The sequence below is a fragment of the Marmota marmota genome, unplaced genomic scaffold (assembly GCF_001458135.2).
Source record: "Marmota marmota marmota unplaced genomic scaffold, marMar, whole genome shotgun sequence".
In the NCBI taxonomy this organism is placed as follows: Eukaryota; Metazoa; Chordata; class Mammalia; order Rodentia; family Sciuridae; genus Marmota; species Marmota marmota.
This window is the reverse complement of record NW_026000037.1, coordinates 54688151-54702035: the sequence shown is the minus strand read 5'-3', so window position 1 is coordinate 54702035 and position 13885 is coordinate 54688151. Positions and strand designations below refer to the sequence as shown.

At 35.9% G+C, this 13885-nt stretch overlaps 1 protein-coding gene across 7 annotated transcripts in view; it reads right to left on the bottom strand.

Moving 5' to 3' along the window:
• Nucleotides 1-13885, bottom strand: part of B3galt1 (beta-1,3-galactosyltransferase 1) — a 558180-nt gene that overhangs the window by 160675 nt on the left and 383620 nt on the right. For 2 of the 7 annotated variants that reach the window (XM_048812422.1, XM_048812421.1), the window contains exon 3: nucleotides 9592-9675. The exons of the other annotated variants lie outside the window; for them this stretch is intronic. The gene's annotated coding sequence lies outside the window, so the exon portion shown is untranslated. The remainder of the gene's footprint in view (nucleotides 1-9591; nucleotides 9676-13885) is intronic. 7 annotated transcript variants of the gene reach the window in all.

The following is a 13885-nucleotide window of genomic DNA, read 5'->3' as shown; positions in this document are numbered from 1 at the left end:
TTATTGTGATGGTTAATTTTAGGTGTCAACTTGATGGAGTAAGAAATACCTAGAGAACCTGCAAAACACAATTTTTGGGTATGTCTGCGAGGGGGTTTCCAGAGGAGATTGTGTGTGACTTAGTAGACTGTATGGGGAAGATCTGATCTCAGTATGGGCTGGCATCATCTAAGATGGGGGTGGGTAGATAGAAGAAAAAAGGCAGAGAAAAGATCTCCTCTTCTTTCCTGGAGCTGAAACACTTCTCCTTCCCTTGCACATCAGTACTCAAGGCTTAAGGCCTTTGGACTCCAGGACTTACACCAGAGACCCTGCACGTTCTCAGGCCTTTGATCTTGTACTGAGCATCACTCTATTGGGTTCGCTGGTTCTGAGGCTTTAGAACTTGCCCTGGGACACACTACTGACATCCCAGAATGTCTACCTTAGAGATCGCCTGTCATGAGACTTCTCAGCCTCCATAATCATGTGAGCCAATTCCCCTAACAAACTGTTTTTCCAATTCCCCTAATAAACTGTGTGTGTGTGTATATATATATATGAAAAACAGACATTGGTTTGTCTTTCTGGAGAACTCTAATACACTTAAAATGACATGTAAGTTTTTCATCTGTTTTAAAAACTGCTCACTTATTCACTATTTTTATGTAAAATAACTTATTAAGTTTGCCTATGCTGTATAAGATACTAAATTATTCATTATCCATACCTAACACATTTATTCTATATTCTTATATTCCATAGCAAAATTAATATTCTTAACTACAGCAAAACACATATTATACAAAACTTATTTAGTAAGTATATATTGAATATCTTTTAAGAACTAGGCAAATTTAAGTGCTGAGACTACCTCAGAGACAAAGCAGACAAAAACATCTGACTTCCTAGAACTTCTAGTGAATTCTGAATGGTCAAAACTTTCTTTAAATCTTTACGACATGCACCTCAGATAGAGCATTAAACTCCAGGATATATAAATAACTCAAAAAACTTGACACTAAAAAGACAGACAAGCCAATCAATAAATGGGCTAAGGAACTGAACAGACACTTCACAGAAGAAATACAACCGGTCAACAAATATATGAAAAAATATTCAACGTCTCTAGCAATTAGAGAAATGCAAATCAAAACCATGGAGATTCCTCAGAAAAGTTGGAATAGAACCACCATTTGATCCAGCTATCCCACTCCTCAGTTTATGCCCAAAGGACTTAAAATCAGCATACTATAATGATATAGCCACTTCAATGTTTACAGCAGCTCAATTCACAATAGTCAAGCTATGGAATCAATCTATATGTCCTTCAACAGATGAATGGATAAAGAAAATGTGGTATATATACACAATGGAATATTGCTCAGCCTTAAAGAAGAATGAAATTATGGCATTTGCAGGTAAATGGATGGAGCTGGAGAATATCATGCTAAGAAAAAAATAAGCCAATTCCAAAAACCCAGAGGCTGAATGTTTTCTCTGATATGCAGATGCTAATTCACAATAAAGGGGAGTTACTAGGGAAGAATAGAGTTATTCTGGATTAGGCAGAAGTGAGTGAAGAGCGGGAGGGGGTTTAGGGGTATGAAAGATAGTAGAATAAATCTGACTTTATTACCCTATAAGCATATTTGATTACATGACCAGTGTGATTCTACATCATGTACAACCAGAAGAATAAGTTATACTTTATTTATGTATGATGTGTCCAACTGCATTCTACTGTCATGTATAAGTAATTAGAACAAATAAAATAAAAGAACTTAGAACTAAAAAAAAACAAGCAACTTTCCATTCATAACAATGCTATAACGTTTTTTAAAAAAATTTTTCTTATAATCATCTTTAGTTTTTCGTTCTTAATCTTTGACATTAAATCTGAAAAAAAATTCAGCTGATCCTATACTTATATTTTGAATATGTTCTCAAGATGAAAAAAAGTGATTACACAGTGAAAATAAAATGTCACTTTTTGATATTGGTCATAGGTAACAGAGACAAATTTAATACTTGCAGGTGGGAATGTATAACTGTGATTAAAAAGGCCTCATCCCATGTGGGAAGGAGTTAAAGCTGTTCAAAGTTCAAATTGAATACTCTTTGAAACAAAGGTCATATTGAACAAACATAAAGGTAAAGCTCTGGCTAACTCCAAATACGAAAGGAAGGCGAGAGAGAGAGAGAGAGAGAGAGGGAGAGAGGAAGAGGGAGAGAGAGGGAAGAGGGGGGTAGAGGGAGAGAAAGTGAGAAATAGGAAAGCAATCTGTAACTACTTATGAGGATTTCATTTTTGAGAACTTAGCTATAATTTATTAGAAAATTTAATATACCAAATTTCTATAGGCAAATGTTCTGCTATTTTAAAGAACCAAAATACTATTTTTTATTTGTATTTGTGCATGTGTATGTGTATGTGTGTGGTGCTGGAGATTGAACCAGGGCCTCTTTCATGATTGGCAAGTGCTCAACCATTAAGCTATATACCCAGACCTTCATTTGTTATTTAAGATTTTTAGAAAAAATATGTGAATTTGAATTATGTTCATTTTATAATTTGGTCAGAAAGTTTCAAACTCATTAAAATTTTACATACACAGAGATGCACCTGCTTAGAAAGCATTCTGCATCTGAATAAATTTCAAAAGAAAAAGAACAATGAAAATTGATAGAGCAAAGCTTCAATTGCACAATTAATTCTTACTTTAGTTCAAAGACTTTCTGAAAAGTGGACTTTCCATCTGTAAGTGACGAAGCTAAGGGAAGATAAATTGGTACTATATTCTTTGAAACACAAATTGCAGCTTTCAGTTAAAAACATTTCAGCTCTTGCTGAAATATAACAAAAAGTTGTTAAAAATGATCTCCAAACTTATCAAATAAGACACGAATAGTTTGAAAATGAAGGAGTAAAAGGAAGATAGTGGGAGTTGGTTCATAACAATGTCCTGACTCTTCCCTTTTAGATTCAGAAAGATTTTTTTTATAAGAGCTAGAATAAGTGCACCAAAAATACACTTGAAAATCAACAAAAGCCATCTTGTTGTTTTTTTTTTTTTTAAGGATTTCAGTTTTGGGGAAAATAAATATTAGCCCACCTTGTTTTCCTTAAAGGTTCAATTTCATTTATGTTTAACCTTGTGAGCAGTTTGTTACATTTGGACACTTTATTGTAATTATTTTTGTTGGAATGTTAAGGTATGCCAATCATTCTTTATTTTATAGTTAATTATTACTTGATGTTTTGTAGTGTTTGTATTTTAATATATTTTATGTTTGTTTTAAATCATGATGTTATGGTTTAAATATGAGGTTCCAAAAGCTCCTGTGTGAGACAATGCCAGAATATTCAGGTAAATGCTTAGATGAGAGCTGTAAGATAACCAGTGGGTTAATCCACTGATGGATTAACTGGGTGGTAACTGGAGGCAGGTAGGGTGTGGCTGGAGTAACTAGGTCACTGGGGATGTCTCTTTGGGAATTATATTTTCTCACTGATAGGTGGAACTGGTTCTTTCTCTCCCCTTGGGCCCAGAGCTATGGAGTGCTACTGACCATGGAATGAACCCCTCTTTCTCTTTTCCTACAATTAATCCAACAGCAAATTTTGTTGACTCTATCTTAATGTATATACAGAAACAGATCACTAATCTCCATCTCCTGAGACTCGCTGGTCTCTGTCCCTGTCGTCTCAGTCTGGGTTACCCTGATCATACTGCTGTTCTCACCTGGTGCCCTAGAGATCCTCCTAAATGTTGGGTCTGATCACATCATTCCTCTATTCCAGATGCCTCCCATATCTTTTGAAGTCTAAAAGTTATAACAAAGTGACCAGCCCTCAGGCCTTGCTGAACACTCAAGAGCAAAAGAAAAGACTTTTATTCATGCACATTTTTGTTACCATTTTTTTCTTCCTCCTGAATATCCCATGATACCTCCTTTTATTATCTCCTTTGTATTTAGAGACACTCCTTGTTATGGTTTGGATGTGAGGTATCCCCCAACAGTTCATGTGTGAGACAATGCAAGAAGTTTTATAGAAGAAATAATTGGGTTATAGCCTTAACCTAATCAGTGAATTAATTCCTAATGGGACTAAATGAGTGGTGAGTGAAGTGTAGGGAGTAGCTGGAGGAGGTGGGGCATTGGGGGCAGGGCTTTGGGGTATTTTGTATGTAGAGAGCGCTCTCTCTCTCTCTCTCTCTCTCTCCTTCCTCATCACCATGTGAGCTGTTTCCCTTCACCCAATCTTCTGCCATGATGTTCTACCTCACCTTGAGCCCCAAGGAATGGATCCAGTCTTCTATGGACTAAGACTTCTGAGACCATGAACCCCTAAATAAACGTTTCCTTCCCTACCATTGTTCTGGTCAGATCTTTTAGTGATAGCGGTGGAAAAGCTGACTAAAACACTCCTATAGCCATTCTTTTATGGTAAGTCTGTTTGTTATAGGTTTTAATTTTTCTATACACTGAAGAAGTAATTTAATTTACTTCTTCAGTGTATAGATTTGTGGATTTTTTTTTTTTTGGTTATGTTTGAGAAAATTCACCCATTATTATTTTCTAATTTTTTTTTTCCAGTTTCACCCACTTCTTTCAGTTCTTCTCACAGGATGTTAGATTTTCTTTGTGTGAGTCTCACAGTTACCTGAGATTGTGTTCATTTCTTTTTCTTCTTCTTTTTCTTTGATTTCTTACTTTTTTATTTGTTCTAAGAAGTTATACATGATAGAATGCACTTTGACACATCATACATAATTGGGATAAAATTTCTCATTCTTCTGATGGTAGGTGGTGTAGCATTACACCAGTAATGTGGTTATATATGTAAATTGGGTAATAATGCCTGATTCATTCTATTATCCTCCCTTTCCTCATACCCACACCCCTCCTTGACTCCTCTATACCTAATCTAAAGCAACTCTCATCTTCCCTACTCCCCCTTCCTTATTGTGAATTAGCATCTGCATATCAGAGAAAACATTCAGCCTCTGGGTTTTTGGAATTGGCTTATTTCTCTTAGCATAATATTCTCCAGCTCCATCCATTTACCTGCAAATGCCATAATTTCATTCTTCTTTAAGGCTGAGTAATATTCCATTGAGTATATTTACCACATTTTCTTTATCCATTCATCTGTTGAAGGACATGTAGATTGATTCCATAGCTTGACTATTGTGAATTGAGCTGCTATAAACATTGATGTGGTTATATCATTATAATATGCTGATTTTAAGTCCTCTGGGCATAAACTGAGGAGTGGGATAGCTAGGTCAAATGGTGGTGCTATTCCAATTTTTCTGAGAAAACTTCATACTGCTTTCCATAATGATTGCATCAATTTGCAGTCCCACCAGCAATGTGTAAGTGTACCTTTCCCCTCACATCCTTGCCAACATTTATTGTTGCTTGTATTCTTGATAATTGCCATTCTCACTGGAGTTAGCATTTTTTAAAAGTTTATTTTCTCTATATCATTTCATATTAAGCGATTTCTACTATCCCATCATTAAGTTCACCGATTTTTGTCCCTCTACTCTATTGTTAAGACTATCCAGTGATTTTTCAAATTTTTCACTTCTTTTTTATATTTTCTATTTCTTCACTGAGATTTTTCATTTTTGCTGAGACTCTATCTTTTCATTTAAGTGTGTTCATAATTGCTTGTTGAAGCATTTTTATGACAGCTTCTTTAAAATCTTTGGCAGATAATTCTGACATTTCTGTCAGGCCAGTTTTGGTGTCTACTGATTGTCTTTTTTCATTGTTTAATATCTTTCTGGTCTGACAACGATCCTTTGCCAGAGGTGATTTTCTTATGCCTTTTTTCCACATAAGAGAACTGGGGCTCCGATGAGCCCCAAAACAAATCTTTGGAAGCAGAACTGAGACTGAAACTAGAATACAAATGGGTCTGACAGAAATGCCAGGCTCTTAAGCTCTCAAATTACAGGCAAATATGTAGAGTGTGATTCTATTTTTATAAGAAAAAAATATAGCTACATATGGATTTCTGGCATAGAAAAGAAGTTAAGAATAGATCTCAAAATGTTAGCTGATATTTTAATGAATATGACCTGGATGATTTCCATTTTTTGTCTCTCTTGTGTCTTAAATGATCTACAATAATCTCATTTAATCACCTGTCCATCTTATGATTTGGAATACAGCAGTGAATACTCGTATGTTTGTTGAAAGTTGTGCTTCAAGAGTTTTGTTTCTTATATTAATATTCACAAAGTATGTGCTTTAGAAGCAACTCATTTAAATGGTAAAAAATATAAAATTATTCTCCATATTAGACTCTTACATGCAGGAAGTCAATTTAGCACATTTTGTGTTTTGTATTTATTTCTCATGTTCTTTATTTTAACATCAAATTTGGTTTTAGTTAAATTTATTTAGAATTTAAATCATATTATTTTCAAATCAGCATTTTCTTAATAAAAATTAACTATATTCCTAAGCTCCTCTATCTTTTCCTCCTCTTCCTTCCCCTTCTGCAGTTCATATTTAAAAGTACAACAAAAACCTTTGGAATGATAATATATTTTTTCTAATATACTTGAATGACATGGTATATTTTCACATCATGTTGCCATGACTACCAAACCCTTTAGCTCATCTTCACTTTAATATGCTCACTGTTAAATTAGAAACAAGACTTACGCAATTTGGGATGCTCTGGAGTTTTTGTTTAAAACAGTGGTTATATGATAAATCTCAAGTTCACTCTTTCAATAAGAATAATTGCAAAAGATTTGCTGGCTATGGAATACGTATTCTAGTTTTCATAATTCATCCAAAGCTAGCTTTTTTTTGGTCTCAAAATCTAACAGAGCTTTCCATGTTTTGTGTAGGAATTTGTCCACATCCACAGCAAAATTTTTGTGTTGTGAAATAAATTGGAGAGTTTTTCCTCAATTCCAAGATGTCTGGGGTGATATTAAATCTTAAAAAACACAGCCACCCATCCATGTTAGAAAATGCAAAAACCCTGAAATGACAATAAAGTTCTCCAAGTTGATTCAGAAAAGTCTCTGTAGATGCGGTCCCTTCACCTCCTGTGTGTGGGAAGGGAGCAGGTTGATTTGCTGCTCAGAGTAAGTTCCACAGAAGAGAACAGTCATCATCCGGGAGTCCCCCCAGGGGCAGCTCTGTTCTGCAAACCTTCTGCATAAGAGAACAAGGTAGGAATTGACTGTGTTTGCATGTACAGTCGCACAAGGGCAAGCTGAAAGAACATGCAATAGAATCAGTATTGGGGCAGTGCGCACTCCAGGTTGCTTTGATGCTCTTTTTAAAAAAATTAAATGGCTTTGAGGTCAGGTTATACTTTACTCAAATACTGTCAATTGAAAATAAAGACCAAATCTCTAGGTAACAACACAACAAAGGAAAAAGAATTGGTTTGTTTTGATGACTCTTAGATTTGATCTTTAAAATAATATTCTTTCAAATATATCTAGATATCTCTGATAGCTAACATACTCCTCTAATAGGGTAAAAAATATATAAACAAATAAGTATTAATGAATTTTCTGATATTATGTTTTAACATCTATTAAAATATTTATTTAAATGAGATTTTTGCTTAGGTGAGAATTATAAAATTAGTTTTTTTTATTAAGTTTACATAAGTTTACTATAAAGTTCAATAAACAATTGTGGATAAATGTGTGGGACTGTTGGGATGATATGCAGGACATGTTTTTAATAGTACACCTAATTTTGCATAAAATATGAAAGCGTCTTATTAAAATCAGTTGTTTGTAGATCCTAATGCACTGTCTAATCTTTCTGCCTCCAACTTTTCTCAAAACAGAACGTGCAAAATAATTACCACATATAAGTAAGGAAAAAATTTTTAATAATCCTTCATTTTGAATTCCAGGATCATAGACTGACACTCACTACTTATTGCAAATGACACCTGATCTTATTTTGGTTTGCAGAAAAGCAAACCAATAATAAATAAATTAAAAGTGACCTTTTCATTTAAGTGAAGTTTGGTGGAATAAAATATTAAACAGGTTTAAGAAAGCAAACAAAACAGTGAGTGTCCTTAGTTGATTTAAATTTCCCTGAGAGACTGCCTTTCTGCTTAGTCCTTTCCCCCAAAGGGAAAAAGGAGCTTAAAGAGTGGAAGTTTGAGCCACTGCTTTACAATTCTCCACTGCTTAGAATAAAGCTCAACATTTTTTTTTTTTTTTTTAAGGTAGGGTCTCCTTATGTTGCCCAGGCTTGCCTCAAATTCCTGGTTCAAGATCCTTCTGCCTCAGCCACCTAAGTAGCTGGGACTACAGGCATTTGCCACCATGCCCAGCTTACAGAAAACTCTTAACTTTGGTCCACAATACACTTATGAAGTCCAGCTCATTCCTGCCTCAGAGCATTTGTATGTGCCAGAGATTCTCTTCATCAGATATTTGCAGGGCTCAGTTCAAACCAAAGGTCTTTTCTGAGCTCCTCTTAGAAACCGTGAAGACAATTTTAATTATTTGTTCATTTGTTTTCATATGTTCTTGTTTCCTATTTACTCTCACTAGAAGATTGAATGAGCTTCTTTTAGAACCATGCTGAGAACCCTTTGACATATATCATGTGCTTAAGAAGTATTTATACACTGACCACCTCGGAAGCTGTTTCAAAGGGAGGCTCCATGGCAGTTGGAATTTGTCTAAGAATTATCAGTGGCAGAGTCATCTTACAACTTACCAATATTTCACTGTGTAGTATCTTGTTATATCCTTAGACCCTTAGGCAATCTGAGAGGCAATTAAGGTAAAGAGATTATCCTTAATGCTACGGTTTAAGAAGTGGCCATGTTGTGACTCAGACCCAAACTTAACTGGTTGTGGTTGTGGTTATTTTGATGCCTTTCGCTGTCATATGTCCACTTTTCATGAGCCCCAGATGCCTCTGATTAACTGATGGGATGGCAATACATGTACTACAGATGGCCATGTGGACTCTGCTAACCAATCCTCCCACATTTGGCACCAGTGCTGCCTGATCTGACCACCCAGCCATTGCCATAACGGCTGGGCACAGGTCATCTGTTCTTTCTCTCACATTGATTCTGCTTAGAATAAAGGGAAAAAGTTGCTATGTGGTTAAAGTCATTGTATTGAACCTGGGAGAACAATCAAGGCTTATACTTATCAGTAGAGCAGGTATTTTGCCTGAAATGGGAAGATTTTCTTTTTGAACTCACAGATTTTTTTTTCCCTCTGAGTCTTTTCAATTTATACAATTCATTCCTGTATTGATATTAAATCAGACAGTGGGTAATGTTTCAGGGATCAGAGGCACAAAAACAATAACAAGAAAAATTTAATTTGTAGGATGTGACTATTCATTAATTTGTATTAAATACACATAAACCATTGACTCACTGGACAAATATGCACTTAATGCCTTTTTTATTGTAAGTTCTATTCTAGACACTGGGATACAGTGGAGAATATGATAAAATTTCTCCTTGGGAGAACCTGCAGTCCAATGGAGTGACCAACCAGTCAATGTGTGATTTTGATACACTGGCTTATGAGCAATGATAAAAATAAGCAAAGACATGTGGCAGTTTACCTGGGTGGAGGCAGACAGAAAGGATTATTGGACAATATGTCTTCAAAGCTCAGATCTGAAGGATGAGCAGGAAAGAGCCAGAGCCTGGTGAAGAGGGAAATCATTCCAGGTAAATAGAAGAACGTGCAAGGTGATGGAGGTGTGTTAGTGTATCTTCTCATCCAATAGGGTCAAAACAAAAAATAAGGTAACAAGCCTCTTTTCCTCTGCTCCTCTTAACCACAGCTCTTTGTGAGAATCACACATGGTACTTCAGTGACCACATCACCTTGGATGTACTTTTATGTGGACTGTTACTTAATAACAAATCCAACACCTAAAGTGGGTTATAGAGAGAGCCCACTGGCTAGAACTGCAGAGGAGCAGAACTTTACAAATTTGAAGAAATCTAGGCTCACTTTCATTTTGGATCATTCCTCACATTCCTTGAAAAGCCTTTGGTGCCTTCTGCCATATGCCATTTAAAGTAAAGAAGGATGCACTCTGCCTGACAATACCAATATGCTGCTCCAGATGAGCAACATCATTCTATATCACTTGAAGCATTTAGGGAATCTGTGCCTTTGTAAACTAACAAGTTTAAAATTCAAAGCAAATGAATTTCTTTTTTAAAAATCTACGTGCTTATGAATCACCTTGCCAATAATCATAATAGTCATAAATTAGAATTTCCTCCCCTAAGGAGATCCTGAAATAGTGTTAATCAGAACCAAAGCTGAATGCTCTGTATGCTTTCTTCTAATCTTTGAACAATTGATTTTCCCTGCCCACCTCCTTTGTACTGGGGATTGAACCCAGGGGCACTTAACCACTGGGTCACATCCCCAGCTATTTTTTATATTTTATTCAAGTTTCTTAGGGCCTCACTAAGTTGCTGAGGCTGGCTTTAAACATGCAACCCTCCTTCCTCAGCCTCCTGAGCTTCTGGGATTATAGGCATGCACTACTGCACCCAGCGACTAATAGACTCTTTTCAGACAGTTGTTAAAACCTCACAAGTTTCTAGTTTTATCAAATAAGATAATAACTTCAAGTAGTGCTTCCTTCTTTCATTGAAAAGTCATTATGGAAACCATCCATTTCCCAGTGGTTCTGGTTGGTGCTGGGGACACAGATTCCTACTTGTGGGAATTTACAGCAAGGGAAGAGAGGGAGAGACAAGGGAGAAGGTAGAAGTAGATACACTACCAGGAAAGGTCATGAGGAAGGCCCACACAGGGGTGGTGGGTTGATTTCTTAGTTGCATCTCAGATCACTGATCAGAATCAGGTTCTCAGGAAGTTTGGCTTTGAGAATTTCAATTTTTAAGAAAAGTTTCTCAGGTTATTCTCACACATATTCAAATGTGAGAACCTTTGCTTTGGCAGTCAAAGGTCCTTGAAGATTTTTGGGCAAGAGAGTAGAATCAGGGGTTAAGTGTCTTGGAGAAGCATTGGCAGGCATTTTAATTTTGCAATGTGAACTGGACCATTTTGATAATATGACAGCATCAATTATAGAATGAAAGACAGGAGATGCAAAGAGATGAAATAATATTTAGGACTTGGATGAAGAATTAGCTTCACACCTTATTTGATCAATTTAATTAGTTGAAAGTTTAATATTTTACTTATTTTATCTTATGTAAAAGCTTATTCCAATGGATTAAAATGTCATCATAAAACTATCAGGTAACAAAAAAGACAATAAATTGGAGCTAGTCAAGAACAGAGAAAGTGTGTAATAGTGTAAGTGAGAGGTAAGGAGGATGGGAACTGAGGAGATGATAACAGGATGGGGAGAGAGAAGCCACACAACACCAAAGGGAAAATTAAAGGATTTGGTCTCCAATTAAATGGAAAATACAAGGAGCAAAAATAGCTGTGGCCTTTACTTAAAAGTAAAAAAAAAATATATTATTTCGGAATTATTGGAATATAGAACCGATTCAATATGATTTACTTAAATGAGATCACATCACAAAAATGGTTCAATGCAAAATCGACCAAAAAAAAAAAATACAGTTCAGTATAATTTATTTATTTATTTTTTTTACCATTCTGAAAACAAACTGCACTAATGACCAAGAGTTTGTGCATTATCTTTGGCTTTAAGGCTTGTTCTTCTTTGGGCCTCAGCACACTGTTGTAATTGTATGATTTTGTGTGAGTTTTGCCCTATGCTAGGAGCAGCCAAGCTGTTTGATCCATATTCTTCTTACATTGCAAAAGTAATCTGCACATAGTAGGCTCTCCATGCATGGCTTTGGAATATACAAATTGTGGTTCTGACTGGAAGTAGCACTTTCTGGTTGAAAATAACTCCCACAGAACTCTTAATACATGCCTCTGTTTTCAACTCAAGGTCATACCTAAATTCCCTGCAGAAATCTGTTGTCCTCTAGCAGTGTTCTTACACTTTTCACTGGAAAATCCAAGTGAAAGGTGCTCCAGTTCATCAGAGTTATTAGGACATTGTATGGCATAGCAGGGAATAGTTTGAGGCTGGGAGCCCCTGCGTGAACTGTAGCAGATGGCTTTCCAGATGTTTTTTCTGGTTGCAACAGCCATCAGTTTGACTTTGGAGAAATGACCTGGGTTTGTCGATGGTCTTGCAGATTAAATTCTGCAAAGCCATTGCATGAAAAGAGTGAAAATATTGCTGTTTGAAAAGACAGCAGCTATATTTGCTTAACTGAACCTTTGAAAGGGAACAGGAATTATAAAGGATTTGGATTTGCTTTACTTATAACATCCTCCCAATTCAAAATGTTTTTAGAATATAGAATTGAATGGGACCTGCAGGATGATTTCATCTCATTTCTCATAGGCTAGAAAACTCAGATTCATACAAGTCAGGTGATGTGTGAGGTCTCTGGCTGAGCAGGGCAAAACCAGTATTAAAATCCAGTTCCTGCAGCACTATGTTCAACGTGCAAGGATTTTATTTGGGGTTTATTTTGCTTAAGGGCTTATTTTACTCTTTCACTTATACCTATTGCCTATTTCTTTTTTTCAGGGCGGGAGGGTACTGGGACCTTTAACCACTGAGCCACATCTCTGGCTTTTAAAAAATATTTTATTTAGAGACAGGTTCTCACTCAGTTGCTTAGGGCCTCCTTAATTTGCTGAAGCTAGCTTTGAACTCTCAATCATCTTGCCTCAGCCTCTTGAACCCCTGGATATCAGGCACATGCCACTACACATGGCTATTACACAATTCTTTAAAAACATTTCCTCTATTTCTGTGGTGCTCATCTTTTTTTTTTATCTTCTCCAAGATTTGTGATTAATAAAATGTTGTCCAATGGCGTTATCTAATATAAACCAGCCAGTATCCTTATTGGTTATTTGACGAATATCAAGTTCATTTCTACATAAATCATGATACATAGTGAAGCTGAGAAAGAAACTTCTGTGCTAAATGAAAATAATTACTCAGCTGGTATGAACTTGAGTTAGAGAAAAACATTTGTTTCTACTGTTTGTTTAAATATTAGCACTGTGCTAAGTCTTCCATAATATCACTGTATTTAATCCTTATGGTGAACATATGAGGTAAGGTTATCTTTATACTTTAATAAACGGAGACTCAGAAATATAAATACCTTCTTTAAGGTCACACTACTAAAAAGTGACAGAGCTTGGAAGACATTCAGGAACCTGGATCTGTGACTCTACAGCCCCTGCCCTGGCCATTTCTGTCAACAGTCATCTCAGAGAGGAGCATCATGGGAGCCTCTCAGGGGAATCATGGGCTGCCCTGGAAATCTTCTCTCAGAGGGTCCTTGAGAGGTGGTAGGAGGCATTTCACAGTTTCACAGACTATTAGGGTCATTAAAGGGGAGATAAGGAAAAAAATTAATTGACTCAAAAGTCTCTGCTTTAGCCAGCAGAAAATGCCAATTTAAAACGGATTTGGGGGATAAATGGAAAAATATATCTGATGGCTGCAACTTGACTCCTTGAAAGGAAAATGCCATTGTAGAGCCGGTATTTCTACATCAGTGGCCCTCTTCCAAGCTGCATGTTAGCCACAGTGCGGCAGCTTTCCACATTACCACACCATCCATTCCCAGTCTCCTTTTTATTTACCCAGGGCTTCTTATCATAGCCTTTGCTATCATGCTTTTTGCCTTTAATTAGACAATAATACTAATTATAACCATCTTGTAAGTATAAGTAGAAAATTAAATAAGTGACTTAGCTATAGAATTTTTTAAATGACTAGAAAGCATTTGCAGAAAAATAAAAAAAATTATCTCTATTTCTGTATAATAATCAAATTTCTACAATATGTTCAACTTATTTTGTGT